Source organism: Apodemus sylvaticus, chromosome 2 (assembly GCF_947179515.1).
Source record: "Apodemus sylvaticus chromosome 2, mApoSyl1.1, whole genome shotgun sequence".
Classification (NCBI taxonomy): Eukaryota; Metazoa; Chordata; class Mammalia; order Rodentia; family Muridae; genus Apodemus; species Apodemus sylvaticus.
Window position 1 is genome coordinate 74,237,231 of NC_067473.1, and position 12,922 is coordinate 74,250,152.

A 12,922-nucleotide genomic window follows, 5' to 3' on the forward strand; every position below is an offset into this window, starting at 1 on the left:
TAAATAAATTAAAAATGTTCTGCAGTGTAATATGGAATTGAAAATTCCACACTTTAAATCCTGGTATGTATAACAACATACTCTTTTTATAACTTTGTATTCAAAAGTCCAGGCTAGAATAGATAAAAAGTCAAGAAATGAGACTCCTATAAGGGGAAGTGAAGAGTTTAAAGCTCTTATAACAGGAGCAGACACATGAAACTAAGGAGGTCTAAACTGCACGCAGTATAACCTGTAACATTGTCTTTAACAGGAAGAATGAAGTTGTATGTCTTCTGAGTGGGAAAATGTCTACATGTCTGTGCCAAAGGTTCTATTTAAAGAGACTGTTTAGTACCATAAATTACACAGAGCTTATCTCTTCTATGACTTGAGATTGAACCCATTTCATAAGATAATTTCAGGGCAGCAAGGTTACTAAACTGAATGATGTCACCTGACAATGCTAACTCAGACGATGATAATACCGTCCCCTCCCTCACTCCCCCTATGCCCCCATTCCCCCAGTTTTTGTTCTCAGGGAAAGAGACTCAAAGGTAAGATTTGCCCAAACCCAGCATCATTAACTTTTTTTCCCCCTGAGACAGGATTCCTCTGTGTGATCCTGGCTGTCCTGGAACTCACTCTGTAGACCAGGCTGGCCTCCAACTCAGAAAGCCACCACGCCCCGCTCATCATTAACTTTTTAAAGATGCCTTCCTATGTCTTGGCCAGAGGTTCTGGGTGTCATTGTCAGCTACTGTTAGAAACCCAAGGGTGGAGGAGTTCTTGAAGACAGAAATCTTTTTGCAGGGCGGTGGTGGTGCACACCTGTAATCCCAGCACTTGGGAGGCAGAGGCAGGTGGATTTCTGAGTTTGATGCCAGCCTGGTCTACAGAGTGAGTTCTAGGACAGCCAGGGCTAAACAGAGAAAACAAGAAAAAAGAAAAAACAAAAACAAACAACAACAACAACAACAAAAAAAAAAAAAAACAGAAATCATCTGCTTCACCTCGGTAACTTCAGTGTCTGATTTAAGTCCCGCCCAGATCTGAAGGTGTAGCCCAGACAGGGAAGGTGTGCCTAATAGGGAAGCCCTGATGGACCCCACACTCTGCCCACCTTGGAACGCCAGACGGGAAAAGCTAGGGTAGGGTAGGGTCCCGTGCTCTGAACGCATGTCTCTACAACTTGCTTCTGTGCACGGCTGTCTCAGAGTCTGAGAGGCGGGAATGAGCTTTGCAAGCAGCTGCCTGGCACACTCCTGGTGACGAGCAAAGCCCATCCCTACCACATCAGATGGCAAGAAATGGAATGTTAGATTTAGCCCCATTGTGGCCTTGAGTTTTAATTTACTCTTGCTTTCCTCTCCTTGAAATGTTTGGGAGGAGTAGAGGGGATGTGGATTATTATTTATGTGTAGACGTGTGTATGTGTGTCTGTGTCTGTGTGTGCATCAGTATGTGTGTGTGTGTGTGTGTGTGTGTGTGTGGTCAGTGTGCCAGTGTGCCAAAGTGTGTCAAGGGATATGTCAGTGTGTGTCAGTGTGTGTGTGTGTGTGCCAAAGTGTGCCAAGGGGTGTGTCAGTGTGTGTATGTGTGTGTGTGTGTCAGTGTATGTGTGTCTGGGTGTGTCTCTCTGTGTGTGTATATGTGTGGGTGTGCCTGTGGGTGTTTTTCTGTGGACATGTGTCTGTGCCTGTGGGTGTTTGTCTATGGACATGTGTGTGTGTCTGTCTGTGGGGGGTGTGTCTGTGGACATGTGTCTGTGTCTGTCTGTCTGTGGGGGGGTGTCAGTGTGTGTCTGTGGACATGTGTCTGTGGGTGTGTCTGGGTGTCAGTGTGTGTGTCTGTGGACATGTGTCTGTAGGTGTTTATCTGTGGACATGTGTGTGAGTTTGGGTGTGTCTGTGGGTGTGTCTATGGGTGTTTGTGGGTATGTGTGTGTTTGTCAGTGGGTGTGAGTGTGGGGGTGTCTGTGGGTGTGTCCAGAGCATGGTTCAGACTCTTCCCTTTAGTCCCTTCTCCTAGAGACTAGTCGGACGACGCTTGGCAGATACACTGGGAGATGGTGGCGGACACTGGCCATGAGTACTCCTGGCTTCTCACCTGGTCCAGGAACTGAAGTGATCCAGGCTGATGACTCCAGGCCTCGGCTGTGCCTTTGTTGGAAGTGTTCTTCCATAACTTCATTTCCCTGTAAATCATCTGGTCGTCCTCAGCTGTCAGCGCAGGCTGGGTGCCTGTGCTCTGTCTGTGGCTGGCCCCGCTGTGACCCTAGGTGTGTCTTTTTCCCCACCTCCTAGGCCTTTGTTTACAGGCTGTAAAAAGAGTTCAATGATTTATACAGCCCTCCTTCTATCTTTATAACAGCACAAGGACCCTGAGGAGCCTTCAGCAAATATTTGTGGAATTCGTTTTTTTTTTTTTTTTCCAGCAAGGAAACTAAATGGGGGGCGATCAGTGATGCTATTGGCCACTGCACTTTGAGGAGGGTTTATGGACACTGCATGGAGCCTTGCCTGGAAATACTTGTCCCTGTAAAACCTTAAAACATTTACAGGTGGAAACAACGGCCACATCTCTTCTGTAAATCCCAGCACCCAGGACTGTGGACGTCCCCACAGGCAGAGGGCGTTGCCTGCCTGGCCATACAGCAGGGCCATCAAGATATTTCATAGGATGTCCTAAAAAATGCAAGAGAGGAAGGAATTCCTGTGGGCTGACCCTGGGAAGCAGTGCGCAGTGAGGAGAGCAAAGGACGGAAGTGCCCTTCCTGGGGCTGCCTCTCACAGACCACTGTCCAAGACAACAACTTGTCCAAGACCACAGAGATCTATAAGGACGTCTTCACTGTCCAAGAAAAACAACATAGAAGAGTTTCCTTTGAGCCTCCTTTGTATTTCAAAAGTAAATTATTACCATAAAACAATTTATAGAGTGAAGATAAAAGCACTCAATGAATCAAAAATCAAATGATGGTCAGTCATGCAGATGTTTACTACCTACTATGTTTAAAATTGCTTTTCTGCTTCCATTATGTGTTTTTTGTTTTCTTTTGTTTTTCACGACAGGGTTTCTCTGTGTAACCCTGACTGTCCTGGAACTTGCTCTGTAGACCAGGCTGGCCCCAAGAACTCAGAGATCCACCTGCCTCTGCCTGCTAGCACTGGGGTTAAAGGCCTGTGCCACCACGGCATGGGTTTCCATTCAGTTCCTAAAGCCATCTCTACATGTGTATGGTGATTCTGTAGAAAATAAACAATAGATCATTGCAAAAACAAAAAAGCCATAAACAAAACCCTGTAACCTGTTGAAACCAGTTAGAAGATATTCTAGCCAAAACAAAAGTCTCACTACACAATTTACTTAGTTTTTGGTTTTGTTTTGTTATATTTAGACCGTGGGCATTAAACTTAAAACATGACAACGCTCAACACAGGTGCCTCTGTTCTCGTCTTGCTGTTTTCTTAAGTATGATGTAAGAATTGATAAGAAAAACAGATACAGAAAATTTATCTGTGAATTAGTGAGTAGCTCTGTCTTACCCCTACACACACACACACACACACACACACACCCCGGAAACATCCATTTGAGCTGCATTTAAGAGTCAAGACATAGCCGGGCGGTGGTGGCGCACACCTGTGATCCCAGCACTCTGAGAGGCAGAGGCAGGCGGATTTCTGGTTCGAGGCCAGCCTGGTCTATAGAGTGAGTTCCAGGACAGCCAGGGCTACACAGAGAAACCCTGTCTCGAAAATCCCAAATCCAAAAAAAAAAAAAAAAAGAGTCAAGACATTTTACATAGAATAGAATTTCGACGTAGTGAAACCTGTAATCAGTTTCACGAATGGAGATTTTGAGAAGTGCCAACGGAAGGGGGCTGGCCGGGTGCTGTGAGGGCGGAGATCCTGCAGGGGGCCTCGGAACAGGCACGAGTGCAGTCGGAAAGCGCCCAGGGCACGGAACCCAGGGGATTCGTTCTCAAGACGGCAGCGAGCTTGATGGAGCAAAGCAAGCAGCTTAGGAGCCATTTCTTCTTTCTCACTTAAAACTAAACGGGAAAAAAAGCAAATATTGGAATTTATTAAAAATGCTTTAACTGCAGGTTCCACCTATGATGTTTAACATGTTTAGAGGGACTTAAATTTTCAGAGTTCAAGCAGACTGAGAGGAGATTTCGTTAGCACGGATTTTATTATGCAAATTACAACAAACCGGTAAATTAGTAGAAAAGCTTAATTAGTTTATAGTTCCAAATACCAAGAAAAAAGAAGACACTTGGCTCTGCTACCTTGGAGTTATCAGCAACACAAACAGAAAAAGACCTATAAACCTTTTATTCCACTTCGGAAAGTTAAATACTTTGCTATTTATTTTTTGCTAGTTTGTTTTGAGACTGGATCTTGCTATGTAGCCTTTTATGTGTAAATTGTAAGAGAAGAGGTATTATCATCTAAAATTAGAACTAATAATTTAAAAACACAACCACCAAACTTATATTCACTTCTCCTTAATTTTTAGAGCTGTTAATTTTCCAGTGGCTAGACATTTTAAACCTTTCATTCAAAAACCTTTCAAATTCATGACACAGTCAAGGGCAGGCAGACGGTGCACCTGTAAAGCAGGCTCCTTGGACCCTTTGTTCTTTTTATTTTGTAGCACGAAGGACTGTAAAGCCAGTTACAGCATCAGCACTGCACAGCCTATGCTTGTAGCAGTGCTTTGGTGAGCCGTGTCAGAGCCTTGGCTGTGTTCAGGGAACACAGGGAAGTAAACTCCAGGAGAGATTTTTTTTTTTCATCTATGTCCATAACTCCTAATCTCCCGACACTTTAAATGCTGCTTCATACGAAGTATATGCCTAACAAATGTTTGCTGGATGAACGTATGGTGCTATTTAGCAGCCAGCCTGCAGTGTTTAAACTTTTATTAAAAATGGTTGATCATCTAATTGTTGGTGTTCAAGTCTGACAAGTGCGTACTCCCCTGCCCTCTAAAAGGTACTGGTGCCTTTTAAAGTGCTAGCCACATGGTGGCGCACATCTGTAGCCCCAGGTCCTCAGGAGACTGAAAGAGGGGGATCTCCCATGCATTAGAGTTTGAACCAAATAAAAAAACTATAACTGCCATATTTATGTGGGGGAGTATTCTTCCCTTGAATTTCCTTTGAATATCCCACCTTGAAAGGGTGGGATTGGGAATACAGACCAACATTTTTCCAACTCAAAATATACTTATTTCCCACAGTGCCTTTCAAGGCTTGATTCAGACCTAAACTGAAGGGGAAGGCTCAGTGTGGCAGAACTCAGCACACTTGGATGAATGCAAAGCACTTGTTGCATATAATTCAGACTGCATTTCAAGTCTACAGTTCTATCTCTGCTGTCTTCAAAAACATTTATGATGTATAGTTAGTTACTTATTCAACAAATATTTGTGTTCCCAAGTGCAGTACCATGCCAGGGGAAGAAATGGATACATAAGGTGTGGTCACACCCTAAGGCTTACAAGGAAGTGCTGGGCCTTGTATATTATCCTTAAAAACATCAGTGATGTGCCTAAGACACACAAAGTTATAGGGGGATGTGTAGACTGTGGGGGTGCACACCAGCGTGTTCATGGAGGCCAGTAGAAGGGACTGTGTCCCTTGGAGATACAGGCTTTGGGGGAGACGCCTGGCCTATTACATGGATCTTGGTCCTCATGATTGTGCTGTCCTAAAGGAACTGGTAGTGAGGAGCCACAGGAAACTCAGTTACCACCTAAAGGAACACACACACAGACAGACACACACACGCTGCATCTGGGTTGGTAGCCTACTTTCTTGGTTTTTTTGTTTTGGGGTGGGTTTTTTGTTTTGTTTTGTTTTTTTGAGACAGGGTTTCTCTGTAGCCCTGGCTGTCCTGGAGCTCACTCTGTAGACCAGGCTGGCCTCGAACTCAGAAATCCGCCTGCCTCTGCCTCCCAAGTGCTGGGATTACAGGCGTGCGCCCCCACCGCCCGGTGGTAGCCTACTTTCTAACTTTTTTTAAAGATTTATGTACTTTATGTATATGGGTGCACTGTCTTCAGACACACCCGAAGAGCACAGCGGATCCCGTTACAGGTGATTGTGAGCCACCATGTGATTGAACTCAGGACCTTTAGGAAGAGCAGCCCAGTGCTCTCAACAGCTGAGCCTTCTCTCCAGCCCCTTACTTCCTAAGTTAAATGCAGGATTTGGTGAACAAGTTGACACACTTCCTGATTCCTGCCAGCAGTTTTGAGCCTTAATCTTTGACCATTTGACTTCAGCTCTCCAGACTGCCCATTGTTAAAGGGTGCATTTGAGCAAATCACCTTTCCCCAGAGTTTTGTTTTCTTTATGTTATGCTGAGTAATAGTCCACAGTCAGGCCTTACAGAACACAAGTGGAACACTGGAGGGAAGCTCAGCTTCCTGCCTGGTGGTGGTGATTTGATAGCATCTCCCAGGGTCACAGATGGCATCCTGGGGAGCTCTTTCCAGCTGCTGATTGAATGCCATACTACAGTACTTTGTCTCTTTTCAGGGGTGTGGTGATAGCTCAGAGCAGAGCCTTCCCCTCTTTCCCTCTTTCCCTCTTCCCCTCTCCTTCCCCTCCTCCCCTCTCCTTCTTCTCTTCCCCTCTCCCTTCCCACCCCCTACCCCTGCTAAATCAAAGCTTGTTTTGATCTGTTGTTTCCCTGGGAACACAAGTGGAGTAGATGCACCTTGTCAGTCAGTATATTAAAGCAATGCAGAGACATTATTATGTCAGCCACTGTTACTTTACTTGCTCTGTTTTTTAGGTTTTGGTTTGTTTTGTTTTTTAGACAGGATTTAACTATGCAGCTAACCCTGAATTTTCAGAGAATCCTCCTGCTGCTACCTTCAAGTCCTGACAATATAAGTAGGTGCCACTGTGCCCAGTTAACCCAGTCCTGTTTCCACCAATATAATTCTTTTCCTTTCTGCAGGGCTAGAGAGAAAACCCGAGCCATTTGTCCATACTAGACAAGTGTTCTACCACTGAGCACCTCTCCAGCTGCTAGAGGAGTCGTCTTGTTATCTGCTATGGAGAAAACACTTTAGACTGGATGAAATGGCACACACAAATGCAGTAGTGGACATTTTTCTGTATGATTTACTGGACTGTGTTAGACCAAAGATTCTTTGAGAATCTTACTTGGTCATTATCTTACTCACTGAAGCAGAGTCTCTTGGTTGACTCACAGATTACCAATATAACTAGTGTAGCTGGCCAGCTGCTCCAGAAACTCCTACGGCTACCTTCTTCTGAAAGCAGAGATTGCAAGTAGGCTGCTACATCCTGGCATTTACAAGGTGCTAGGGATCTGAAGTCCAGTCCCTTGGACTCTAATGCCCAGTTCTGATCTCCATGGGTACCAGGCACATATGTGATGCACACACACACACACACACACACACACACACACACACACACACACAATAAATCAGGGAAAATTACCTCACAGTGAGACAAGGACAGGATCTTTGGTCCCAAGGCTCCCTTAAACAAACAAACAAACAAACACAAATTTCTTGAAGAATCCTGGAGTTAGATAGGTAGAGAGGAGGAGAGCTTTAAGATCACATTTTTTTCTGAGACAAGGTTTCTCTGTGTAGCCCTACCTGTCTCTGTAGACCAAGCTGTCCTTGAACTCAGTGCTGGGATTAAAGGTGTGCGCCACCACACCCAGCTAGAACTTTTTTTAATTGCCATATATTTGTATATATTTTTAGGTAAACATAAGTGTCTTGGTCCGTGTGTACATTGTGGGACTCTGAGGATTAGCATGTACTGTTTACTGTCTTGAGACAGGGTCTGGCCATTCCAGAGAATGACTCCAATATGCACACGGAAACACAAGTAAATCTATATATCTAAATCTATACATACATGTATTTCACACACACGTGTGACAGGAAAGCCAAAGGGGCTCTAGTTGGGGCAAAGAAAGGAATTGAGGGGCTGGGAAAGGGCAGTGGGTGAGGCACCACTGAGAGCAAGTTACAGTGATATATGCATAGCAACATCATAATGAAATTACCTTTATTATAATTTTAATGTTTAAGTAAATTATAAATATTTCAATAACTCTATATACATACCTTAAAATAGCCTAGTTGAATTTTAGTTTGAAAATTGCTGAACCTTTGGTAAATTTCTACAGATTAAGGGCCAAAGAATAAAACTTCCCTGGATAATGTTCTGCCAGGGCTGGAGAGATGATGGCTGGGGTTACGGGCGCTGAGTGCTGTTGGTCCTGAGGTCAATTCCCAGCAATCACATGGTGGCTCACAAACATCTGAAATGGGATCTGATGCCCTCTTCTGATATACTCACATACATAAAAATAAATCTTTAAAAAATGCCCTGCTAATTACCTTACTCACTAATTCTTTTAACTTTTTCTTTTTCTTTCTTTTTTTTCTTTCTTTAGGTTTTTGGAGACAGGGTTTCTCTGTGTAGCCCTGGTTGTCCTGGAACTCACTCTATAGAACTCACTCTGTAGACAAACTCAGAGATCTGCCTGCCTCTGCCTCCTAAATGTTGGGATTAAAGTTGCACCACCACTACTAGTCCTTAGGTTTCTTTCTTTCTTTCTTTCTTTCTTTCTTTCTTTCTTTCTTTCTTTCTTTCTTTCTTTCTTTCTTTCTTTCTTTCTTTCTTTCTTTCTTTCTTTCTTTCTTTCCTTCCTTCCTTCCTTCCTTCCTTCTTTCCTTTCTTTTTCATTCTTTTTTTGGGGGGGGGGTTGTTTTGTTTGTTTGTTTTTGAGACAGGGTTTCTCTGTGTAGCCCTGGCTGTCCCTAGAACTCACTCTGTAGACCAGGCTGGCCTCGAACTCAGAAATCCACCTGCCTCTGCTTCCCAAGTACTGGGATTAAAGGCGTGTGCCACCACTGCCCGGGCTTTTTTCTTTTCTTTTGTTTTCTTTTCTTATCTTCTTTATTCTTTTTCTGGTTTTAAAATAGGATCTCACTAGACAACTCAGGTTGCCCAGAAACTCTCTGGCTTAGTTCAACCTCTGAGTGCTGAGATTAAAACCCATCCCCCTTTGCATCAGTATACATTCATGGCTAGCTCGGTGTACACAGCCAGTCCCAGGTCAGAGCTACATACAGAGACCCGTCTCAATAAACAAACCAAACAACAGCAAAGCACACCTGGCCAGATCCATCTTCTCCCCTTCCTAAAAATGTAAAAGCCATGTATTTATGTGTGTGAATGCCTATAAAGACGTGCACCAGCTGCCTGCCCATGAATTCTGAGCTTCAGAGGAGGGCTTCAGACAGGTTTGTTTTTTTGTTAGTAGTGGTGGCAGATTTTGTAGGTTTTTTTTTCCTTGGGGGGGGGGGTGTCTTTGTTGTTATCTGAGACAGAGTTTCTCTGTGTTTCCCTGGCGGTACTGGAATGCTCTCTGTAGCCTCAAACTCACAGATCCCGCTCTGCTGGGATTAAAGGTCTGTGACACCACTTGAGACAGTTTTGAAGCACCATGTGGGGCTGGGAATTGAAGCCCTGTCCTCGGTGCCCCTAGACAAGATCTCACTCTGAGGCTCAGGCTGGCTTGGAAACCTCACTCATCCTTCCTGCACTCTGCCTCTCGAGTGGAGTGCAGGAGTTAGTGAGGTGAGCTCAGCACTGAGGTAGTTCATCTCCTCGTGGCTTGTCTATCACCTGCTCACACATCTCTACCAACTAGCCGCAGAAGAACTTACTTGACCGAAGGCATAGGTAACCTTTACTTAAAATAAAATTTAATATTCTTTTCCTCACCAATTCAGTTGCTCTTAAAAAAATATTCATAGAATTAATTCTTATGTGCTAGGTATTACAGAAGTTCTACGAATAATCGATGTGAAATGATTTCTGCCAATGTAACCTTCAGAGTAGATTAAGATAAATGTAAATCTCAGCTATAAATATTTCATCAAAATTCATAGAGATATTTAAAAGAAGGTCAGGGTGTGATGGCACACATCTGTATTGCCAGCACTCCTGCAGGGAAGCAGCATCTCCTGTGCTACAGACCAAGACCCTAATGCAAAGAAAATTTCAGCAAAAAACTTCACAAGCTGTCCGTCTCCCGAGTGTGTCTTTGCATGCATGTGTCAGTGTGCATGCATGTCTGTGTGCATGCATGTGTCTGTGTAGCAGCACACGTGGGTCCCAGGGCTTGCACTCAGGTCATGGCTGCCCAGCCCTGCTGTCGCTTTTTATTTTTATTTATTTTATTTAATTTTATTTATTTATTGTTTTTTGGAGACAGAGTACCTGTGTAGCCCTGGCTGTCCTGGAACTCACACTGTAGACCAGGCTGGCCTCGAACTCAGAAATCCGCCTGCCTCTGCCTCCCAGAGTGCTGGGATTAAAGGCGTGCACCACCACTGCCCAGCCCTACTGAGCTATCTTGTTAGCTCTAAATACTGACATTTGTATTAATAAACTGTACTTCAACACAGATGGCTTTTCAAGATCAGAGCTCAGCTCTTGAGCCTTGGCTGACTGAAAAGATTTTTTTTTTAAGATTTATTATTATATATATGTGAGTACATTGTTGCTGTCTTCAGACACACAGAAGAGGCTTCAGATCCCATTACAGATGGTTGTGAGCCACCATGTGGGTGCTGGGATCCAAACCTGGGTCCTCTGCAGGAACAGCAAGAGTTCTGAACCACCGTGCCTTCTCTAATGGGCCCATGAGAGGTGATTTTAAAGAGACAATAAAAGAATATTAGTAAATAATGGTATTATTTCCTAGAATAAAAATCATTGAAGCCTGGACTGTGACACAAGCCCTAATTACTAACTTGTTGGAAGGCTGATACAGGAGAATTTATAATTTAACAAGATTCTGTCTCAAATAGAAAACAGTGTGGGATGTTGTTTAGTTGTAGAACCTTTGTCCAGCATTTGCAAACCCTAGATTCAATTCCTGAAAGCATTTAATTTTAATTAAATTTTGGGTGTTCAAGACAGGGTTTCTGTATAGCCCTGGCTGTCCTGGAACTCACTCTGTAGACCAGGCTGCCCTTGAATGCAAAATTCCACCTGTCTCTGCCTCCCCAGTGCTGAGAATAAAGGTGAGTGCTGCTACCGTCAGCTCTATTTTTTAATCATTTAAATAATTTTTATAACTTGTTTGAAATTGTATTATTTCCCCTTTCCCTTATCCAAAACCTAAGGATCCCCTATTCTCTCTTGAATTTGTTACTCTTTATATATATAAATAATCTAACTTGCTTTGTCTGTATGTTACCTGTGTGTATGGTCTCAGGACTGAGCACTTGGTATTGGATAACCCACTGGGGGCTGCTCCCTGGGAAAGACTGTCTCCCCAGTTGCCCATAGTGATTTGTCTAGGGTTGCAGTTCTGTTAAGCTTCCCCCTTTCTGTGAATCTATTAGAATCATCCAGGTTCAGGACTGTGTCGGCAGCCACGTTGGTGAGACTTCAGGAGTGTGATGTCTCTGGTGCTTCTAGATGACACAATCTCTCCGAAAACCTTCTCTTCCTCTGGCTTGTAGAATCTTCCCACCACCTGCTCCACAATGACTGAGTCAATGCTTCCTGATAGGTGTAGAAACTGTGCTGTGGATGTCTCAGCTGACTTGGCATCCCATGAGCTCTAGTTCTCTGCATCTTGATCAGTTGTGGCTGGTTCTTTGTACTGGTCTCCATCTGTATCTTTTAGAACTATAATTATCTGTATACTTAACCTGCCCACGTATTAAATCAACTGGCTTTAAAAAAAAGTATCTGATTTGATTTCTAGCTTTTTTTTTTTCCAAGACTGTATAGCCCTGGCTGTCCTGGAACTCACTCTGTAGACCAGGCTGGCCTCAAACTCAGAAATCCACCTGCCTCTACCTCCCAAGTGCTGGGATTAAAGGCGTGCACCACAACCACCCGGGCCCTTGTTTATTCAGACAGTTTGTGTAGTCCTAGCTATTTTGGAACAGGTCCCTATGGGCCCAGGGTGGTTGACTGGTCGCCACTCCCCACATGGGATGCCTAACTTCCTTGTCTGGGTCCCTGCAGCAGTTGAAGCTCCCCGATGAGCTATACGAGGTTCCTGTATGCAAGCAGAGCATCAGTATAGTGTCAGGGATGGGCTCCCTCTCACGACATGGGTCTCAAGCTGGGCCGGCCACTCACTGCTTGGCCCTTCCCTCAGATTCTGTTCCATGTTTACCCCTGTACCTAAGAGGCAGGACAAACTCTGGGTCTAAGGTTCTGTGGCTGGGTCACTGTTGTCACAATCCCACTGGAAGTCTTGCCTGGTTAGAGATGGCTGGTTCAAGCAAGCCCCACACCTCTACTGCTCAGTCTTGGCTTGGGGTCATCCTAGAGATGCAAGTCAGTTCTCACTCCATCCCACCCCACCTCATCCCTCATGTACCCTCCTCCCCCCTCCATCCACCCCCATGCTTGGGTCTGTTTTTTGTAGCATGCTTATCCTATACTTTGTAACTAATATCCACTTATAAGGGCCGAGAGATGCCTCAGCTGTTAAAGGCTAGGTTCACAGAAACTGAGTTTGGTTCCTACCACCTCCCTACAGCGGGAACCCTCCCGCATCAACCAATAACTGGTCAAAAAAATGCCCAAGGTTGTTCAGCCACAAACAATTTCAGTGCTACATAAAGGACACACCAATATGTGGGGAGGAGCTTGCAAAGCAAGTTTTGTAAAAGGATGCACCAGAACTCAAACTGAGCTAGCAAACCAACTTTACAAGGACGCTCATTGGCTTCTATTCTAATGCGTCTTTACCTCACTGGGTGGCTCTGACCCATAGTCCTTCAAGATGGACACAAACTTGTGCTCAAGGTGCTTTCTGCCTCTCAGTCTGTCTGTCCCACTGTGCACACACAGGATCCTTCCAAAGCAGGCTTATTTATTTTTGAG